Source organism: Tupaia chinensis, unplaced genomic scaffold, assembly GCF_000334495.1.
Source record: "Tupaia chinensis unplaced genomic scaffold, TupChi_1.0 Scaffold148801_1, whole genome shotgun sequence".
NCBI lineage: Eukaryota > Metazoa > Chordata > Mammalia > Scandentia > Tupaiidae > Tupaia > Tupaia belangeri.
This window is the reverse complement of record NW_006208648.1, coordinates 338992-345375: the sequence shown is the minus strand read 5'-3', so window position 1 is coordinate 345375 and position 6384 is coordinate 338992.

The following is a 6384-nucleotide window of genomic DNA, read 5'->3' as shown; positions in this document are numbered from 1 at the left end:
TTTTTTTTTTTTTTTTGAGAGATTTTCGCTATAGGGTGTGTGTGTTCGCCAGACAGAGAGAGACATAGAGACAGAAAGCGAGAATTCACCCCTCAGAGGGGATGGTCATGCTGCAATCCATTCTCCTCCATTCTCCTCTCATGATCTTGGGCACGCACGCACACGCGCCCGGCGTGAGTTTTAAGCCACCGGGTCCGGGACGCAAACCGCGGTCGACTACGTGGGAGTCCAGCGACATAGCCATTACGCTAACTGCTGGTTCCCTGAGACAGGCCTGGTTTAACAGAAGTCAGACAGTGGATCGCAAGGGTTAAAATGCAGACTTGCAGGCCCATCCTCAGAGACTCCAGATTTAACAGGTCTAGAATGGAGCCTCAGAAACCAGCATTTGGGAAAAGCAAAAATAAGAAGTCCAGCAGACGACTGCACTGCGGGGCCCTGTGGACTGTGCCCTGCTTCCCGAGAAGCACTGCCTGGGCCTGGCAAGCCTGCAGGACTGCCGGCCCCTCTCTTCCAGACAGGACCCTGAAGTCAGTGGCCTGCTCTCGCTCAAGGGCAAACAGCTGGCCAGAGGCAGGGCCAGGGCAGCACACCAGCCCTCTGGCCTTCAGCCCTCTCCAGTGGCCCCTCCACAGCCCAGGGCGCTTCATGTGTCCACCTCTCACGGCTCAGCCCCGGCCTCCCAACAACACAACCTTCCCAAAGCCCCGCTCGGAGCCAGTTTGCCCTTGGCTTCCAGCTAGAGCAAGAGTGGAGCCTCAGGCCTGAGCCGGGGTTGAGCCGTGCAAGAGCAACAGGCCTGCCCCATTACACCCTCGCCCTCCTCACCTGGGGAGCCAGGAGACCAGTGACCAGCTGCACCTGGGGCTGGGGGGCCTTGGATACAGGGACTTGCTGACACTCGCCGGCCTTTGCACTTCGGGGCCTGCAGAGCCAGCAGGGGCCAGTGAGGCCACAGAAGCCTTGTGCAGTGCTGTGGACCATCACCCAGGCTGCGCGCTGGCCTCTGACAGGGTCTTTCTTTTCCAGAGTGACCTGAGGCAGCTTTTCTTTTTAAAAATTGTTTTATTTTACTTTTTTATTAGTATTTTTCAGTTCGATCAGAGACAAAGAGAGAGAGAAAGTGAGAAAGCAAGTTACCAGGTCTGGGACTTGAACCACGGTCGGCCATGTAGGAGCCCACCATGCCCCTTGAGGCTACATTTAAGCCAGGCTTACCTGGCAAGAATACTCGTGCCAGATTTGCCCCCGGTCCAGGCCCTGCCTCTGAGTGACAGTATTGTGTCTTGTCACCACTGTCAGGAGCAGAGGGACAGCCTGGAAATGGGGCACTGGAGGACGATGTGACAGGGACGAGGGCTGCTCAGAGCCAGGCCTGGTGCCTGGAGCCTCACAGAGCCGGCTGAGCCCCACACCCCACCTCCACCCTGGCGCGGCCCTCGGGGAAGCCATCCTTGACTGCCCGCCTTCTGGAAGGGCCTGCTCCTGGGCTCACGCCGCGCTGGTGCCGCTCCCAGACGGCACGCCTGTCCTGAGCTGCTCAGGGCTTCGAAGGTGCCGCTTGTCCCCGCTGTGGGGCGGTTCTCTCCCTAAGACGGGCACTGGGTCCCTGCTCCCCGCTGCGCCCACCGCGCACGTGCACCCTCTGCTCACGGCCCTTTCGTGTCCAGCTCGGGGAGGTGGGGCCTGGGGAGAGGTCACCATGGGACAGGCCATGCGGATCGTGTTCAAGGCCTTCCGTTGCCGTCCTGTGAAGAGTGATGACCCTCCTGAGGGGGGAGGCGTGGAGACTGCAGGACGGAGGCTGTGCTGCGTCAGAGGCTGCCTGACTCAGAGGGGGTGGCTGACCTCCCCCAGAGCCAAGGCCCTCTCCTCCCTTCCACGCAGAGCACCGCCCGGTTAACTCTCGCTGTCCCTCGAGCAGTGGCGGGGACAGGGGCTGGGAATTTCCTCCGGCTTCGGAGTCCCATGCAGCCAGCTCTTGTCTGGTCTCCGAGGGAGACCAGAGGGGCTCCCCACTCGCGCTCAGGCAGCTCAAGCGGTACAGAAGGAGGCCAGATCCGAGCAGGGAAGGGGCCTCCGCTCAGCTGCGTCAGCACGGCAGTCCTCACTGAGGCTCCCCACACGCCTGCGTCAGGGCCAGACCTGAATCAGATGACCCGCGGACATCTGCAGAGCGGGTGACGTGTGTCTGAGTGCAGAGGATGGGACAGCTAATTCCAGGGAAGGAGGGGTATTACGGGAGTCTTCTGGGAAGAAGCGATATTTGAGTTGGGGCTAGAGTGTATGATTAGGAGTTAGCCAAGTTTGCGGTGGGGGCAGGGCTTGGCGGAGGCCGGGCGAGGTGTCCCCGGGAGCCTGGGCTGAGAGGCGCCCAGGGGAGCAGCCATTGTTTGGTGTTCAGCGCAGCCCACAGTGTTCGTGGGGGTGGTGGAGACAGAGCCCGCACAGAGGCAGAGGTCGGGGGACAAGGGCATGGGCAGAGGCTCCGGCTGAGGAGGCTTATGGATCGGAACGCGTGGGGAGCCTGGAAGGCCCGGCTCTGTGTTCGAGCCGACCTCGGGGCCGGATCCCGCCATGGCTTTATCATCGTCGACACCTCGCTTCTTTCACCCAGACTTCCTCACCCGAGAAGCAGGATGGGCTGTTTCCTCGTTGCAATGGCAGCACAAGAGGACTTCCATGAGTTCGGGTTAGCTGGACTAAGGTCCCAGTCTAAGGCCCAGCAGGTGGCATGTAGGCGCAAACACTGAATTGCTGAAACCACGTGCTGGCACTGCCCAGGCCCCCCAGCCCGTCTGCAAAAACACCGAGCACAGGTGTGTACGCTGCGGTCCTCAGGACCGGAGGGCTGGGGAAAGGGGCCGGGGTGTGACGAGGTGCTACGGCCAGTGCGCCCTCCCTGGCTAGCTTATGTACGAGCATGCTCTATCATAAATAAAATAAATGGTAAAAAACAAAAAAAGTAGGGGGGGCAGCAGGTGGCATCGCAGTTATGGCCCACGTGGCCAACTGTGGTTTGAGTCCTGGACCTGGTGGCTTAAACTCACACTGGCATGGCCATCCCCCCAGAGGGTGATTTCTCACTTTCCATCTCTCTGTTTTTCTCTGTCTCTGTTTTTCTCTGTCTCTGGTGAGAGTACACACCCTATGGCAAAAATCTAAAAAAAAAAAGGATGCGTTTATACAATTTTCATACAATTTTTGAAACACGCATACCTTTCTCATGACACGAACTTTCCATGGAAGAAATCTCACACACCAGGAGCCCACACGGTGAAGTCCAGACTTCCTAGCACAACCTGGGCTCCCTGTTAGCCCGGCTCCTCCCACCAGTGCCCAGCACAGAGGCCACTGGCTCCCAGACTGTCCCGTCCAGGGCTCCCCTCTGCACCCTCCTTAAGTGGGCTTCAGTACCTTGCTTCCTGGCCCTTCTAGTGAGTGTTTCTCATGGCATTGACACACTGACTGCCCACCCTCTCCCTACTCCACACGTGTACTCTGTAAACATGCATTTCCATGAAGAAATGTAGCTTCTCAAGCATCTGTGGCCTCCAGGAGCCCCTGGCCCCTTCCCCTTAGTGCTACCTGCTTTAGCCAGACTGACTCCATCTTGCTAGTAAACTTGGTTTTCTCCTTCTCAGCCTGTGTTTGAGGCCTCTCCTAGGAACCCACAGGCAGCCAATCCCAAGCTCAAAACTGGAATGGTCTGCCCTAGGGAACGGAAACTCCTGTTGGGTAGTGCGGTTGTACCTCTGGGTAAACCAAGCTAAGGACTAGCTGCCACTACGCCACCTGCTGGCCTCTATTTTATTTAGTTTTATACATCATCATTATTTCTTTTTAATTTGACCAGAGAGAAAACGTGAGGAAGCAAGCCACCAGGACCAGGACTCGAACTGTCAACCATGTGGGAGTCCAGCACTTTAACCAGCATGCCACCTGCCGGCCCCCACATTCTTACTGCACAAAGGCCCGTGTCCATCTCAGTTTGCTGAGAGCATGTCCGAGTTGGAGCACTGGAGGATGGCGATCCCATTGCCAACGGGAGGCGCTGCTGCATGGCTGAAGCTGCATGGGAGGCACAGGTTTGACTCCCAGCCCAACTGAGACAGGAGGTGCCTGTGGTCCCAGCTCAACGGGGGCCTGGGCAGAGCACGGCAGTCTGGTGAGTCCCTGTCAGACATACCCGTGCCGATTCTGCCCTTCTGTCTCGTGGGGAGCAGGAATGCTAACCTTGAGCTTTCCCGTCCTACTCCAGGTTCTAGTCTAAGCCTTCTGACTCACGTTAATTCACGTAGGCCTTACAACCACCGACGGGTTTGTACTAAGACCCCTATTTTAACGATGAGGAAATTGAGACACTGAGAGGTTAGACTTGACCACGTTCAAAGAGCTGAGTGACGAAACCGAAATGCAAACTCGGAGGATCTGGTCTCTGGCCCTGCTTAGGCCGCTGCACCTTCTGAAACTCACGTCTCTGTAAAGTGGGCTGACAGCTGTCTCATACCACACATGCCCGGCTGGCACAGCAGCCGCCACCAAGGGGTTATCGGGTGACTCACCTGACTACTTGAGTTTTTGAGAGAGATTTTTGCTATAGGACGTGTGCACTAGCTGGAAAGACAAAGAGAGGCAGAGAGACAGAAAGTGAGAAATCACCCCCAGGGGGATGACCATGACACAACTCCTTCTCCATTCTCCTCTCAGGATTTTGGGCATGCATGCACACATGCCTGGCATGAGTTTTAAGCCTCTGGGTCCGGGACTTGAACCACAGTCAACTACGTGGGAGTTCAGTGATGTAACCATTTGCCATGTACTGGTCCCTCACCCGACTATTAAGCCATGTTGGAACTCCTTGCATTCCCCTTCCCCCACCGTTCCACACAGCTAAGCCAGACTCGAGGTTTCCCAGGGATTTTGGCAAGATGTTGGTAAAGCTTTGGCTCCTTTGTAGTGGCCTAAACCAGAGGCGCACCAGAGGCCAGTGGGCTGAACGAGCCCTTGGTGTTTTACTGGACCTCCACGTCATCTAGGTGACACTTCCCAGCAGCTGCCAATGGAGGCCACAGGGCCAGAAAACAGACAGCGGCTTCCAGGGGCTGGGAAGGAGGGAGGAGAATGGGCAGGGTGAAGAGGGACCGCAACAGGGGTTACGTGACTGCGCAGCCGTAAGGACGCCCAGAACTGGACACAGCAAGGTGTGGTACCACTGCTCGTAAACACCCAGTGAACCCGGCCAGAGAGAACCGGGCCTCAGAGACGGCCCCAGGCCAGCGGGGCTCAGACCTGAGATCTGCCGACACCCACTGCTGGCTTCCCGTGGGCCCCGTGACCGGCTACGCGGACCCTGACGACGTTCGTTCCAGACGTGTCCAAAGCTACAGCATTTAAGAGCATTTTCTGTCCTGGGCCTGGGCCTGGGTCTCAGCACTGGTGGAGTTAGGGAGATGGGGAGACAGCTGAGAGGAGCAGAGGGTAAATGGCGAAGTGAGACAGGAGGAAAAAGCACACTCGATTTTATTGTTTCTGAATGGTGCTGGCAGAGCTGGGGAGTCCTAGCCAGGGGGACCCCAGACTTCGGGCAGGTGAGCGGCAGACCCACTCGCTCTACTCACTAGTAGTTTTTTTCCAGGTCTTCCGGAGATAGGAAAATTTACTTCTGACCTCAGGCCCTTAGGTGAGGCCCTTAGGTGGTAGGAGACCTGCTTAACTGATAAGACAGGAAGCCCCAAAGCAGTTCTGGTCCCACCGAGGGGGTTTGATGTAAGGGAGGGGGTGGGCAGGCGGCCCAGTTCTGCCACAAGATCTGGCCAACCCCCACCCTGTGTTTCCTGGGGCGGGGGGGCTTTTACAGACTTTTATTTTCAAATAATTGTTTTATTTCATTTATAATTTTAAAAAGAATTATGTTTTATTTATTCATTCATTTAATTTTAATTTGACCAGAGAGAGAGAGGGAAAGTGAGAAGGCAACCCGCCAGGTCCAAGGCTCAAACCGTGGTCGGCCACGTGGGAGTGTCCATCACCTTAACCACCATGCCACCTGTTGGTCCCTTTTCCAGACTTCTTCCCCCTTGTCAGGGAGAGACAGAGGGAGAGGGAGAAGGCACCCTCCGTGGGGCATGGTCTCGTCACACTCCAGTCTCCATTACTCCCTCCTTTCAGGATTCTGGGTATGCATGCACATGGGCCAGGTGGGAACAGGACAGGCTCAGGCCTTGGGCTGCTCAGTGGGCCACGTGGGATCCAGCTCTACCTGCCAGCCCACTGGCTGGCCCCCAGACAGTTTCAAACCAATGCTCTCCCAACTCTTCACACCTGGAGGGCTGTGGCCTCCAAGGAAGGTGGTCCCACCTCGATTCAAGGGGGTGGGGGGTG